This window comes from Simochromis diagramma, unplaced genomic scaffold (genome assembly GCF_900408965.1).
Source record: "Simochromis diagramma unplaced genomic scaffold, fSimDia1.1 OVJJ01000417.1, whole genome shotgun sequence".
Classification (NCBI taxonomy): Eukaryota; Metazoa; Chordata; class Actinopteri; order Cichliformes; family Cichlidae; genus Simochromis; species Simochromis diagramma.
This window is the reverse complement of record NW_024387123.1, coordinates 86,236-103,171: the sequence shown is the minus strand read 5'-3', so window position 1 is coordinate 103,171 and position 16,936 is coordinate 86,236. Positions and strand designations below refer to the sequence as shown.

The 16,936-nt window shown below is 39.2% G+C and overlaps 1 long non-coding RNA gene across 1 annotated transcript; it reads right to left on the bottom strand.

The window, feature by feature from the left end:
• Nucleotides 1-673: 673 nt before the first annotated feature.
• LOC120743397 lies at nucleotides 674-16,479 on the bottom strand. Its single transcript, XR_005698174.1, has 3 exons — nucleotides 16,468-16,479; nucleotides 13,020-13,024; nucleotides 674-1,267 (listed from the first exon to the last, which is right to left on the bottom strand). It is a non-coding gene; the product is annotated as an uncharacterized LOC120743397 (long non-coding RNA).
• Between the last annotated feature and the right edge of the window lie 457 nt (nucleotides 16,480-16,936).

The window sequence follows — 16,936 nt, the reverse complement described above, 5'->3', positions numbered from 1 at the left end:
GAGGAGCAGGTTAGACGAGGCTACTTGAATTATTAGGTTATTCAAATTGTCTGGTATACTTTTATATTCTTTTATTAAGCTTTTAGTAGAGGTTCTTGATTAAAACATTTATTCAACATAGTACATGTAGTTTCAGTTAGGTTATTACACATAAGGATGAGCCTCTGGTCTGGTAAAAGGTCAGAAGTACAACGGGTGAGATGAGAGAGCATTTGAGGACACACACACACACACACACACTTAGTTAGAGAGAATCATTTAGGTGGAAGTTTAATCATGTTTTTCTTGGGGCTGCAAAAAGAGCAGTTTGTCGCAGAACTGCTGCTGAGGTGTCAAGATGACAAGCGAGCGTCCGGCAGTGACAGGATGTACCTGCCATGAAGACGAAGACAACGTTCTTTTAAACTGTGTTAAAAGTCATTGTGGTTTTGATTTGACATATGTATATATTCTGTCTGTGACGTATGAAGGGGCGTCATTAATTCAAACCCTGATGCTATAAAAATCTGTGTATGCTTTGATTAAGTCAAAGATCAATCCCTGTCTGCATACAGAGTGGTCTTCCCACGCGTGTATTCATTAAAATCAATTGTTTGACCAAGATCTTCTGGACCTGGTTGTTTGTACTCTCCTTCCTTCATTATGTGAACCTTAACATTTGGGGGCTCGTCCGGTTGCTCGCTCTATTTTCCCTTATCTGATCATTAACATCCTGTACACAAACTGTCGCTGCTGCAAGTTCCTCTATTCTAATCTAAAGTCACCTTTTTAACAAGAAAATCATTATAAACGCCTATTCTACTAAAAGATCCAAAAGAAAACAACCACTTTAATCCACTAAGTTTAAGCATATAAGCAATTACTCCTGCATACATTTCATCATAGCTAAACGCTGCCTTGAAACAACTCCTGTGTGTTAACACTAACTTCATTTTAAAACCTCACATTTCCTATGTTATAACCTGTTTTTGATATAGCCTTTTTATTTCATCTTGCTCCTTTTAATGTAACAATACCTTCTCATTCTAGTTTATCAGACTTAACCAAAATATATGCTTTCCTTCCTTTGGTCCTTCTTTAAGTTCAGTTAAAAGCTAAATGAATTTGAGGCCTTTTGCCTGGAATCAATACTGTCATGTGTGTTTCTGGACTGTGTGTCTGTAAGCGTGTGCAATCCTTCAATAACTCATATCATCCTCACAGTAGATTGGCCAATCATAGCGCTAGCCAAAGGCTCGTGACCCTCAAGAGACGAATTGAGCCACAACTCCTTTAAAGGCACAAAATGCAATATGTATAAAAATTTCTATGTATAAGCTCTCCCCTTATCCTAAAAATAAATCTATGTAATATCTGTATGTGTAAGCCTACATTATAACCACTTCTTCTAGAGATCCAAAAAATAAATCAAACCTGTTCTATATGGAACGCCAGGACTGCCATAATGAATTAATTAAATACACCATTAAATAATTAATTAAATGTGTCAATAATTAATTAAAATTGGAATTAATTAATTAAATAAATAGTTATGACACATGTAATTAATTAATTATTGACACATTTAATTAATTATTTATGTATTTCACATTTTAATTAATTATTGACACATTTAATTAATTAATTATTGACACATTTAATTAATTATTTATGTATTTCAAATTTTAATTAATTTTTGACACATTTAATTAATTATTGACACATTTAATTAATTATTGACACATTTAATTAATTATTTAATGATATATTTATTTATTTCATTTTGGCAGTCCTGGCGCCTGGCTCTCATCATGAAATAATTTTATCTGTCAGCCTCACCCATCAAACTCAGGGGGCGGGGTTAACGCTGATCGAGTCAAAACCATTGCTTTGGCCTGGTGGCCATTGTTTCTAGCACACAACAACCGGCATGTGGAAGCTAACAGAACTGAGCTTTGAAAAACCCTGTTTGTGTGTCACCAAATACCGTTTTAATATTTTTTTAGCCGAGAATGTAGTGGTTTAATCTTCATGTGTCTGGTTGGTTTGTCAAGATACAGCCTCTTTGCAAAAGTGCTTCGATGATTTCGGAGATGTCTGCCCAGTCTCACGACAAAGCGTGGGATAGACCCGCTCGCCTCGCAAGCAATCCCACCGACAAAGCGCAGGACCCGGTACACAACTGTAGTAACCCCCGCTGACTTCTTTTACTGAGGTTATATTTATCGGTGTTTTATTTCCTGATGTTCTTATGTGTCCTACGTGTTTCAGTCGCCAATTCTGAATTATAACTAACATTAAAAACATGTTTAAGGAGGAGAGAGAGCAAATAAATCTGTTTAACATCTAATCTTTGGGTTTTTGTTCAGTAATCAGCGTGACCTGTGTATAAACGCATAAAAGAGATAACGTTGGTGTTTCTGTCATGTAGTAACTGCTGGCTTTAACTGTACAAAGGTTGTTCCACACTATGAAACACATACAGACTTCATGATGTTCGGCTAATATTTTTATTGTGAATATTAATCATGAGGGTAAACGGCCCTGTACACCACGGAGCGAGGTCAGCATATCCACGATATCCTCAGCTCCATGAGTTAACACAGAGTTTCCCAGCTGACTATCTAACTGCCAACTATTCCAAAGACGTGAAAATATACAGCATAAAGAAAAGTGTAAGAGACTCAGCAGCAGATTAGAATAACAGTTATACATTTAATAAATCACCAAATGAATCCAAGAAACGAGCAAACCTGTTCCGACAATTTGAGTTTGTATTCCCTCAGCTGCAGACTCGCTGCTGTTTAAATGTTTGAAAAGGAAGATTAGATATAAAAAAACGTCAAACATAGACTCAGTCTGCCTTCACATTTGATATGAGGCCAGCACATATAGTGGCCTCAGCAGGCTATTACTGAAATACATGTGCTATATCATAAACTATGATATAAATAGGGAGGTCCTATTAACATGTTTAGTTTTAAAGGACACCTTCCTGCCTTTAGTCTCATTCATGAGCAGTATTAGTTTTCTTCTAACATCCAGAAGTCTGCACGATGTGTTTCATAGTTTGTAACAAGCCTTTGACAGGTAAACATAACATGACCGAAAAAGAAAAAAAAAAAAAAAAAAAAAAGAGAGACAGAGAGAGAGTGTTGACATAAGAAGAGAAAATGCTCTCAATTATGGAGACAGGCAAATGGTTCATTTATGTTTGATGTGTGTTTATTCCTCCCTAAATATCGTCGGTGAAGTTTGCCATGCACGTCAGATTTTCCTGCGCATTTTTATACCTCTGCCAACAGAGAGAGAGAAAAAAATCACATTCTAACAGACAGCTGGTGCTTAGAATACAGTTGAATAACTATTAAAAAACAGATGATATTTAGATGATAGTTCAGTCTAACACATGTGCCAGTGAACCATTAAACGTCTGTGAAACTATGCAGTTATGAAACGTAACTTTAACCTCAGCCAAACCGATTTGCTCAGTTGTAAATAAAACAGTGAAGTAAACGTGACCCGACAGACAGAACCTGAGTGAATGAAGTCCAGCGTTTAACCACTGAGAGCTAAAACTCAGCTGAGGTTTCAAAGCTGTGTGCCGGTGATTGGACATCAGCCGCTGATGAAGCTGCTTCGCCTATAAAGGGCTCTGTAAGGAAACAAGCTCCAGCAGCTCTGCGCTCGGGGAAAACACTATATTTACTTATCTTGTGCAGAAAAATGCGCTGACATTGCTTTATATCGAGTACCGGCTGCCCGGTTAAACTGTGACTATCACCAGGTAACGTAGGCGTGTTTCTTGAATTAGCAGCAGGTGTTAAACAGCTGACAGATGAGGAGGAGGATGCATGCAGGTAAACTGAGGGTCTGTTGAGCTGATCGCTGGTTTCGTGAGAAAAATGTCAGCTCCTTCTTTATGTGACAGAAGCACAGAGACACAAGACCAGGCGGAAAGAGACGATCGTTCGGTGAAAATGAGAATCTGCGAATGCAACATGTGGAACACGGAGAGTGGAATATGTAAACAAACCGGTTAACGTAACCCCCTGGGTGCACTCTGCATGCTAATTGTTAGCAGAGCTAGTGAAATCTCTGAAACATCTGAGCACTTTTGCAAACATGTTCTATGTTGACAACCTGACCAGACATACGGCGCGACATTCGCGGCTAAAACACTGTTAAAAGTGTAGCTGGTGACAGAAAAACGGGGTATTTTAAAACTACACCACCACCATTGCTGCCTGTGATTTGATCTGCATTCTGGGATACCTGGCTGCCCCAAGTCTACACAAGCAATCGATTATCTAGGATCGACCTGTTTTGACTTACTTTGCACGGCAACCAATCAAATGTTAGAGAAGCTGCATGGGCAGCGTTAACCCCGCCTCCTGAGTTTGATGGGTGAGGCTGACAGATAAAATTATTTCATGATGAGAGCCAGGCGCCAGGACTGCCAAAATGAAATAAATAAATATATCATTAAATAATTAATTAAATGTGTCAATAATTAATTAAATGTGTCAATAATTAATTAAAATGTGAAATACATAAATAATTAATTAAATGTGTCAATAATTAATTAATTAAATGTGTCAATAATTAATTAATTAAATGTGTCAATAATTAATTAAAATGTGAAATACATAAATAATTAATTAAATGTGTCAATAATTAATTAATTACATGTGTCATAACTATTTATTTAATTAATTAATTCCAATTTTAATTAATTATTGACATATTTAATTGATTATTTAATGGTGTATTTAATTAATTCATTATGGCAGTCCTGGCGTTCCATAGTTCTACTCCTACAACCCTCACTAATTTTCCCCAAAGCATATCTTTTTGTCAACATGTCCCACAATTTCCCTCTAAGATTTGTACACAGCTTTAAAACACTGGCATTGTATCTTCTAAACAGGATTCAGTTCACTTTAATCCTTTAACCTTAACATAAAAATAACAGTTTCAGTTTTACCATAGTTTCCGTTTTACCATATCCAAATGACCAAAACCCCCCAAAAGTCCTAAAATGATCCTAAATTATTAAACAATTAAATTATTAAACCCTAAATTCCCCCTTTATTTTGACACATTTCATTTGTCAAAATACTATACAAAACTAAAAATGCTCAGTTTTCCCCACTCATGATCCAATCTATGTCATAAAAATAAACTTAAAACAGAGCAGTTATCAGTCATGTGTTTCTTCAATTAATGGTAACATGAGTTATATCAAAAAATGTTTCCCCTTTAGCATTTGGCATTCTCCCAACAATATACTATAATCCCATAATCTAACCCCAGTCAATAAAACAGAAATTTTCTCTGGTAAAAGCAAATTGTTTGTCCACATTTATTCATCCCCACCTTCATCCAGTCACACACATTCACTCACATGCATTCACACCATATTTTTTGCTAATAGTGGAGCCTCCCGCGCAAGTGATCAGATTCTCCACCCTCAGCAAAATGAGCTCATTCATTTTTTATTTTCCATAGGAAAATTATGTTTTTGGACTGGATTGACTCGCTACAATCCTTTTAGACAGGGACTTACGACCTCATCAGTCCCCACAGGTAGCTTTCTCCTCAGCCAGTTGTAATCTGGAAAGCCCACCTTATATTTGCTCTTCCCGAGAATTTGTCAGCGCTGTTATTCACTGTTGCAGGCCTGCTTAGAACAAAAATGAGAAAAAATAGAGCTGATTATTAGCTCATGAAAACACAAAACAAAATCACCTGACAGAAAGAGAGAGCATATTTCTCCTGTTTTGGCTTCCCTTCATTGGCTTCCTGTTAAGTCCAGAATTGAATTCAAAATCCTGCTCCTCACATACAAGGTCTTAAATAATCAGGCCCCATCTTATCTTAATGACCTTGTAGTACCATATCACCCTATTAGAGCACTTCGCTCTCGCTCTGCAGGCCTACTTGTTGTTCCTAGAGTATTTAAAAGTAGAATGGGAGGCAGAGCCTTCAGTTTTCAGGCCCCTCTTCTGTGGAACCAGCTTCCAGTTTGGATTCAGGAGACAGACACTATCTCTACTTTTATGATTAGGCTTCAAACTTTCCTTTTTGCTAAAGCATATAGTTAGGGCTGGATCAGGTGACCCTGAATCCTCCCTTAGTTATGCTGCAATAGACGTAGGCTGCCAGGGGATTCCCATGATGCATTGAGTTTTTCCTTTCCAGTCACCTTTCTCACTCACTATGTATTAACAGACCTCTCTGCATTGAATCATATCTGTTATTAACCTCTGTCTCTCTTCCACAGCATGTCTTTTATCCTGTCTTCCTTCTCTCACCCCAACCGGTCGCAGCAGATGGCCGCCCCTCCCTGAGCCTGGTTCTGCCAGAGGTTTCTTCCTGTTAAAAGGGAGTTTTTCCTTCCCACTGTTGCCAAAGTGCTTGCTCATATGATTGTTGGGTTTTTCTCTGTATCTATGAAGCGCCTTGAGGCGACTTATGTTGTGATTTGGCGCTATACAAATAAAATTGAATTGAATTGAATTGAATTGACAGGTTTTCTCTAAGTGCACTGTTACAAAAATAATGGGCCCAATTCTAGACATGTCCATGTTTCCTAAAACTCCCTCTATTAAAAACAAAATCAACCCGAACCCAACTGACAGAATCAACCCATCACCACAACCTCAAAAACCTTAAACACACAAGTATTGCCACCACATAATTTCACCTCCTCAATACACCAAAAGTCTTGTTAAAACCACACAATTTGCACACAACAATCACCCCCTTTATGCACTTTAGCATATTTCAATTCAACATAAGACATAACCCCCTTACGACAACATATCATCACTAAACTATAAATTTCCTATCCAAATCTGCACTCCTGAACAGTCTGCCATGCTTCCTCTCCTGAAAGCCTCAGTCACACACACAGCAAGCTCCTTCGTCACCACTCACTCCATTTTCTGCTTGTGTATGTGAATTTGCATATGTTGCTTTTGCAGTGTTTCAGACTCCAGCACAATTCTCCGCTTAAGCAGTCAGTTTTCTTTCCCAAATTTGCTAACCCAAATTTTAAGTTCCCACCTTATTAACAGCATTCCTGGTCCTCAGACACAAGTTAGGGCCCACTTGTCAGGTTTATGGAGACATGGCGCTGTGAACAATTCAACCAGAAACTTGCCTTGACATGTCCAGTCATGTTAACCTATAGGTTTCTTCCGACCGCTGCACGTGGAGAATCGATCCAGGTCTACTTTGCCCCTGAAGAAACACAACTAAGACATTTTCATTATTATCATGAGTACTTAAACTACCCGTTTCCCTCTCTCTGGTCAGAAATACCAACTTATGTTATGTGTATAAGTGTAAGCAGGTCTTCATTGCTTTTCCTATGTATGTTAATGTTCAGTGAGTGTAAGCTGCTTTCTTCATTGCCTCTGTATGTTATAATCAGGTTTACTTCATGCATCTTTTCACTGATTTCTTAATTCAAAACCATCTCACTTCTGATTCTTTCCAGAAATAATTTCACATGTAACACTTTGTGTATGTGTGTTTTCTATTCATTCATGTAATTGTCAGTTATTTTCTCTCTTTATTTTACCTTCTTTTTGTTTCTGGTGGACATCTCTAAACACCATCATGAGTTCAGGCTTCAATTTCAGTCCAATTATACCCTGTATTCTCACAGTCGAACTCGTCCGGCTTCACCTCTCACTGGTCCCTGTCCTCTTCTCTCAGTGTCCTTTTGTTGTCTTGAATTCTCCAGCAAACACAGTCTGTTTCTTCTCTGTTTCTCTTCAATATTTTCCTTTTGGATTAAGTCCCAGCCTGGCAAAATATCACATTCAGTGCCTTTAAACAGTTATGTCACACTGTTCTTACCAGCCTGCAGTCCACCGTCCATGTTTCATCACGTAGTTTCTTCTTTTCTGTTGATCCTTTCAGTCGTCTCTTTCAAGATTACTCCAAGCATGGCAAATCTGACAATCAATGTCCAGTGCTTTCCACAGCTCATTATCCCACTGTTTAACTGTCCAGCCTGTAATTCACAGTGCATGTTTCCATCTCGTGGTTCCTTACATGCTGCTGCTGATGTCACCAGTCGACAGTGTCAATGGTTCAGTAACACTGACTTTTGCCTGCTATTAATTCTTCTCAAATCCACGATGTTCTGTCGGTCTTCATCAGGAGATTAACTGTCCTTTGAACTTCTTCTCAGGATCGGGACAAGTGCGAGGTCAAGCTGTAAGATTTTAAGCCAAAATCTGGCCTGTTTTCTCCCCATTATGCTACTCTACTGGTTTTGGCGCCGTACTCAAAATTCCAGGTTGAGAGAAGTCCACCTTTATTTATCTGTAACCTGTATTGACACACTAAAACATACGATTAATATCCTTTTCATTTATTTTCTTAAAACCTCCATTCGCTTTATCTGCCTAGAGTTTAACCCGTCTGGGTGCTCACTCGTCACAGTCTCTCCTTCTATGGGCATGCAAACTTCCTGTCACACACACCATTTCCTGTCACACACACACAGCACTCAGAGCAATATTTTCGGTTTCTCTTTCCTATTTTACAACCTAATCAAACTGTTTAGTTTTACTAAGTCTTGATCTAAAAACAATGCCCCCTTATTTCACGCACACACACTTTTAAATATACTAAATTCTTTGCATTTGTCAGCATTCACATCACAGCCTTGAGCGTGCTCAGCCGAGCTCTTTCAGACTTCAGGAATTGTCTCACACACACCGCCTTTTCCTCTCACACTTCCTTTTGCACTCACTCTACTATCAACTTTCATAGTGTTATTATTATTTATTATTTTGTACACATCACACCCAATCCCTCAAAGCCTACTACTCACAGCATTCACACACTTAAACTGTGACAGGAGTTGAGGAATATATTCAAAACACGCTTTCCTAAGAGTATTTTAGACATGCCTTTCATAATCAGAAAGAGCAAGTCACTGTGCTGCTCTGACCCCCCTCCTCCTTTCAGGGTGGAGCCTGCTGGAGTCTGATGGTTGAGACCAGGTCTGAGGAAGTGTAAGTATGTTTTTAATGGGATTCATGAAAACAATGCAGCACACATTCAACCATCTTCATCATTCACATCTCTGATGCCAGGAGTCATCATCAAAGGGTCAATCAATGAACAGATGATGGATCAATAACTGCAGCTGGATTGTGTTTGTTATCTCCATCAGATTCCTGTCAACTCACAATCGACACAAACACAGTGAACACAAAGCTCCAACTGTCTGACAACAACAGGAAGGTGACACATGTGGAGGAGGTTCAGTCATATCCTGATCATCCAGACAGATTTGATGTTTGTGAACAGCTGCTGTGTAGAGATGGTCTGACTGGTCGCTGTTACTGGGAGGTCGAGTAGACGAGGAGGGCTTGGATATCAGTGAGTTACAGAGGAATCAGAGGGAAAGGAAGGAGTGATGAGTGTGTGTTTGGTGGAAATGATCAGTCCTGGAGTCTTTTCTGTTCTGATCATTATTCCTCTGTGTGGCACAATAACAGAGAAACACCCATCTCCTCCTCCTCCTCTGTCTCTAACAGAGTAGCAGTGTATGTGGACTGTCCTGCTGGCACTCTGTCCTTCTACAGAGTCTCCTCTGACTCTCTGATCCACCTCCACACCTTCCACACCACATTCACTGAACCTCTTTATCCTGGATTTGGGTTCTGGGATCCATCGAGGGATTGAACCACCAACCTTCTGATCAGTAGATGCCTTGCTCTATCTCCTGAGCTACAGCCATCATCAAAGCTTTTTCTTAAATCCTCTCTGAGAGGAGCTCAAACACGAGGAAGAGACGAAAGTGAGTGAATAGATTGGACTCATTAGTAAAATGAAAAACAGCCAGCGTTGATGTTTAAGACAAGTGAGGTAACAGAAATACTATATATGGCAGTGGTCACCATGGCAACATCAATGTCGGTTGCTACGTATTGTATTGATCCTGATCTGTGAGCCTCATATCAGGATATGCTGTTGTTTGTATTTGTTTTCATTGTTACCATTTTTGTGTCTTTTTTTAAACAAACTACTTTTATCTTGCCGTCGTTTGTCAGAGAGTCAAACTAAATTTGGTTCATCTTTCTACAATAAAAACATTTCTTCATCTTAATTATTGTATGTGCAGAGTTGTAGTTACTCACAGTGACCACTGGAGGCATGTGATCCTGATAGTTTCCCTGGAACCGTCCAGTTCATCCACATTGATGAAGCTGTTGGTGATTAACGCTCATCTGTACAACTTTAACAACAATATCAAACATTTAATCGCTCTACAAACAGTTTGTCTGATGTATAAACTGTGTCTTAAAGGATCAAAGTAAATGTCACATTGAAAGCAGATTTCACTGTAATGTACTCTGTTTGAAATATTCCAAATATAATCTGGCTTGGTAATGATTTACTCATATATTGTCCACGCAGACTAAAGCAGTAGGAGATGAGATGGAAAACAATTAGAAGAATCTTTACTCTTTAATGTCACAAATTCCTCTTTGTATGTAACATAACAACATACATGATACAGCTGCAGCAACTGAGGCGAGGAGAGAGGCAGCAACAAGAAAACTGGAAGAAGGAGACCAACAACACCACCTGTGGAAATCTTTCCCCAATCAAGCGTCATCATATCAGCATTTCATCAAAAGCACACATGCTCCGACCTGACAATGCAGAGGTGTGGCAAAATCATTGAATCATTTATTAAACAAATGAGTGCATCAAAAAGAAGAGTGGAGCTGCAATGAAAGAGAAGTGAACTTTCTTCAGTCAACACAAAGTTTTCCCTGACAAGTGACATTTAATTAAAGTGACTTTATTACCACACACACATTCAGAGGCAGTCTACAGGAGCAGAGCTGCAGCTATTCAGCAAATGTCTCCCTGCAATCCTCACTGCAATACCTACATTTGAAAATGAAACCACCTCTACTGTTCACACATGAAACGTCGTGTGAAGAACCAGTTTTCCTCAGATCTCTGTTTTAGTAACTCTGAAGTCTGAACTTTTGATTTCTGCATTCTGTTTGTACTGATAACTGTCAGTGGATGATTTTGATCCCAGAGAAATCTTTAACACACATGTAGTGATGGGACGTGTGCACTGAAACAATGGTTAGGAAACAGAAACCGCCTGAGAATCTGCTCATGTTTAAGATTTCTTCTTTACAAACATTTTCTATGGCTGTTCCCAGTATGACCAGTGATACAAAGCATGGGAAATGGGGATTAGTTCATTCAGACAAATACACTTTTTAAAATGTAAAAATAAAGAAATGAATCAATAAAATAAAAAGTCAAAGAAATAAAAAATAAGGGTCTGAGGCGTCTGTCTCACTGTATCCATGGCAACAATTTACTTCCTGTTCCTTCATATCAGAACCACATCTTTGAAATCAAAACATTTAAGATTCAAATTCAACCACAGATGTGTTCAATTAAATATTCAATGAAGCAGTGCAATGTTTTTATCACTATCCAAGTTTGAACTCTAAGTAGAAGATTTAAAAAAGCAACACACACACACACACACACACACACACACACACACACACACACACACACACACACACACACACACTGTATGCAGACATGATTTAGGTGATGATAATATAACGACTGCACATACCCGTGGGATGATTCATGTCCTTTTTCTTACTCTATGCAATGATGAACTTCTTGCTTCAGGACCTTCTTGATGAATTTGTTTTCTAATCCACAGTTTTCTACCTGATCTGTGTGTTTGAAGTAAAATGTGTTGCTTCAAATGTAAAAGTTAAACAGACAGAAAGCATCAACGTGGACTTCAATCAATGTTTTGTGTTCATACAGGTCAGCTGTTGCACACAGAGGTCCTGGATTTACACTGTGCCCTGGTTCCTGTGTTCCTGTATGTAGTTTAGTCTAAAGTGGATCCTCCTCATGTACAGACTGAATTATCTGTTCAACAATCAGCATTTCTGATTCATGGATTTCATTTGTTTTACTTGCTAGTTTTGACTGAGATTTCAACATATCTGTGGTGGCATCTGTTCAGTGTTATGGAAGTTTTACAGCACTAATCTCACTTCACTCTGTAACATAACAGTGAACAATATTACTATTAGAAAGATTATTAGAGAAGCCACAATCAGATGATCCCCTATGAGGTGTCCTTGGTTATAGTGTGAAGTCATCTGAGGGGAGAGAGAAGAAAGAAACACTTCAGTGTTAATGAAAAAGTCATCAGTCTTCTTATGGGAAGAGACCTCCACCAGACCAAGACAGGTAACCATCCAACACGTTCTCATCCCAAAACCTAACAGACCGATGCCATGTGACAAATCGATGCCATGTGACAAATCGATGCCATGTGACAAATCGATGCCATGTGACAAATCGATGCCATGTGACAAATCGATGCTATGTGACTATTAAATTCCGTTCTTTTGAATTCTTTTGGCGACAGAGAAAGACTTCCGACTCAGAGTGGTCAAGTTCAAAAAATGATCTTTATTGTACATTTCTGGAAACGGAGACCTGTACCCACTAACACAGGCTCAGGTCTGAAAGCATTAGAAGCCAGAATGGGTATACATAGTTCTGCTATAGGTCGCACACAGACACACACAGTTTCCATCAAAACAACTCCTTCTGCTCTGACTAATGTGTGTGTGTGTTACTTAGTTCTGCTTTTTCTGTCTGGTTTCCTGTATTTTATTAATATGCCTCTGCAGCTCTGCACTAAACTTCCTGTTTCTTAACCTCCCCTTACTAAAGCCTCTGTTGCTAGGCAACCTGTCACCCTCTGACCTCTCTCACAGACTTTATTACAAAGTACAAAAAACAATCTAATCAGAAAATAAGCACTAAGAATATATATTTATTTCGTAACAGTCTCCCCCTTTTTAGCTCATTTTATGAGTTAACCTAATTAACCGACTCCCTCAATAACTACTGTGAACTAAAAACAGATATAATTAACTTTGTCCTGGTAAAAAGGTCCAACATTACTTTTGTCAGTCTGTGGAAACGATCTCTACACAGTGAAACGTTTCCTCTTTTAAACATTTCCTCCTGGTTTCTAAGCACACACTTACAGTTCACTTCATTTGTCCCTTCGCCCCCTTTAACGGGTGGAGCATATCCGGTCTGAACACTGTGTTTGGGCGATTGACATAAAAATCATACAAACTATTACTAAAGCTAATCCTCCCATTACCCTTCATTACTTTGTGCTCACATTATAGCCTCTGTCTAACAAGCTTTTAATGTTCTTTTCAATCTGAACAACACATTTTCTGAGAGGTTTCTCTGCTCTGTGCTTCTTTTGGGTGCCCCTCCTCTTGGGTCCTGGATTCTCACCAACCCCTTCGTGGTTTTGCTGTGGTTCTGGAATCTTCTCCTGTAAAGGACAGAAAAGGAAAACACCTCTCTCTGCTGCGCCTCAATAATCTAATATGTTCATCAATTCTTCTCTTGATTATTCAAAGTTGGTTCAAAATATCACATTTGGGACTCTCTAATCAAAAGGATTAGCCTAATTATTATTTCTGTGTGTAAGCGTGTTTGCATTCACCCCTAAGCACTCTGAGTCCTTTTCCTACCATATTTCAATCCAGGCAGTCACGCTGAACGAAGCTTATGACCTTCACAAGACTGAGTGGCAACTCCTATCAGTGCAATTGCAATGTGTGTATGAAAAATGATTATAAGCGCTTATTCTAGTAAAAGAAATCATAAAGAAAACAAACATTTTAAATCAGTTAAGCTTAAGCATAAAAGCAGTTACTTATGCCTAAGTTTTACCGTAGCTAAATCATCAAACACACAAAAAGTCACACACTGATCATATAATCCATTGTTTCAAATTAGACCTAAAACTCCCCCTTTGGACACATCTTCATGTGTCAAACAAAAGCACAACTAGAAAATTGAAAGAAAAAGGTTCATCAGATCATTTCTCAGAAAACCTCAGCGATTCTCCTCTCGAGTATATTTGCTCCGGGCCTGCAAACCTGTGTTTAAATAATAAAATCAGTTTAATTATCATGTTCGATCTTTTCAGCTCCTGACTCCACCCAGAGCCTGCATCCCCAGAACGACCTAGAAACAAAACCTGTATATTAGCATCAACTTCACATGTAAACTCAGTTCCCCCCTGTCCTTCCCTCACTGTGATCCACTCTGTGCTATAAGAAACTAAGCTTAAAACACAACAGTTATCAGTCATGTGCTTCATACAAAATGTGCATATGTTTTAGTTTCACGTTGATCCTCTGAGTGTCATGGTACTTCTTTTAATTTGACTTTATCAAATCGAACCAAAATAGGTTTGCTGTCTTTACTTTGCTCGTTTTCCTCCAGCACCACCTCGTATCACCTGCCCTTTCCCTTGGACCAGTGTTTGTTATTCCATAACTGGATTTAGAATGTGACAAGTCCACCAATCCCCTATATAACTCCTACATTTGGCTTTGGTTCTATTTTCCTTCTATAAAATGTCATTGACTTCTACAGCGGCTTGCTTTGGTTAATGGTAACATCAGTAATATCAAACATTTTCTCCCCTTCAGCATTTGGCATTTTCCCAACAATATAATGTGACACCATCATCTAAACCCAGTCAATAAAACAACATTTTCTTAAAGCAAACATCAGCAACCCAAAATTAGCCGCCCAAGGGTGGAGTCTGCAGCTCCACACTCTCATGTGAACCTTTCGGTCTCCCTCTCTCTCTTGTGCTCCTGCCAAAAGCAAAGCAAAGCATCCACCCTTTTCTTACCGGCGTCGTGAATTGTTTGTCAACATCTACTCATCCTAACGTTGGTCCAGTCTTTGTCTCAGTGTCAAGTCAGTCAACACTTTAGTCCACATGGTCAGTCCAGTCACAGTCCAGTCACACACATCATGCACACGCATTCACACTAGATCTTGCTGATAGTGGAGCCTCACGCGCAAAGCATCAGAGTCTCCACCCTCATCAATATGAGCTCATTTATTTGTTCTTTCTTTTGTTTTTACAAAAAGAGTTCTTTATGATCTTGGACTGGATTGACTCGCTGCAATCCTTTTAGACAGGAACTCGCAGGTTCCCACAGGTGACCTTTTCCTCAGCCCATTGTAATCTGGAAAAGCTCACCTTATATTTGCTCTCACAAAAATGTTTTACAGCGCTGTTAATTCAATCTTGCAGGCCTGCTTAGAACAAAAAAGGAGGAAAAGAGAGCTGATTATTAGCTCATCAGAGCACAAAACATCATCACCAAAGGGGGCGACACCTGACAGTTTTCTCTAAGTGCACCGTTACAGAAATAATGAGCCGCTCCTCGACATGTCCATGTTTAGTAAAACTCCCTCTATTGAAATAAGAAAACAAGCCAAACCTAACTGACAGAATTAACCCATCACTAAAACAACAACCCCAAAAATCTTCATCACAGAAAAGTTTTGCTTACTAATCCAACAATATGTTGTGGGAATTAGAACTTTCTGGGCCATAAAGCTTTTTTGAATGTGTTCATATTTAGACAGTGTGCATCTGTCTGCTGAAACTGTGATGGTGAACCTGAGGTGATGGTCAACAGAAGGCAAATATATATCAATATAAAACAATATTGAAGTAATGTCTTTACCCTCTGCAGCGTGTGCACGCTGTGCACGCAATCACCTTATGCACTGTAGTAAACGTGCACCGCTAGCTCACGTGACTGACTGTCTCCATGGTTACATCGTATATTATTAGCTATGTAAACAGCTTCCAAAGATACCGCCATAGCTCTCTGCAGCTGTAACACTTTCACACTTTGCAAATCATTTCATGTTTTTGATAGTTATGAAGACAGAATATGTTTTTAAGGTCATGCTAGGCGGTTGCTATGGTGGTTGCTGTGGACTTGGCTGGACCGCGTCCGATTCCTGTTATTAGCTGTCCGCCGTAGGAAGGCTGCGTTCCATTTACAAGTAGTGACAGTCTGCCGCAACTCGAACTCAAACCCCGCTTTGTTCTTTAATTATAGGCCTTTTATAGCCGTTCATGACACGCACACACACACATAAAGCACTTTGCCTCACCATGAGAATGCAAGTTTACCTAACCTAACCTTAAAGTATCTGATATAGGATAGAAAAATGAAGCAACCAGAGATTTAATGATGAAGACTCTGGGTTCTGTAGTGACCTGAAACAGGCACGTGCAGAGGGGGGGGGCTAGAGGGGCTTGAGCACCCGCCCCTTTCCTGATGGGTGCCCAAAGTGCCCTTTTGTTGAGGCAACTTTTTTAAAAAAAAAATTTTTTTTTTTTTTATGTGTGTGTTTGTGGGTGCGGAGTCTTGTCTGTGTCCTCTCAACAATAATATTTAACTATTAATCACAGTTTTGCTAAATAAAAGGATCTGGCTTGCATCAGTCACATGATCACTATTAACCAATGATCGCTCTTGACGGCAGAACGCGCTGGTTACGAGCCGGGAACGAGCTCACAAAGAGCACACGCATTTTTAGTGGCCCGGAGCTGTAGGAGAAACACAAGTTAACTCAGAGACACAGACTGATGCGACAAAACCAGTAAGTAGGTGTACAGCGCACACTGTAGTGTGTAGCACCCAGGAGTATTAGCTTATTACGTACACGTTGGTAAGCTGTCTTGTGTCAACTGACGAACTGAAACAAACGAGCGTGCTGTGTGTGCAACAGCGCGACAAACATTACCTGTCCTTTTATTAACTGCACAAGTAGTGCTGGTCATAGCTGCTGGCTACCTGTGTAAGGCTGTCATGGGTCTGCAGCTCTGTCACCGTTTTAGGGAACATATTTAGTTTTAAAGTATTTAGAAACATATTTAGTTTTAAAGTAAGTTTCCGGGCTTTTCCTGCCTTTCTGGAGGGATTATATTTCACTAAAAAACGATCTAATATGCATGTCCACATAATAATAATTATAATTATAATAT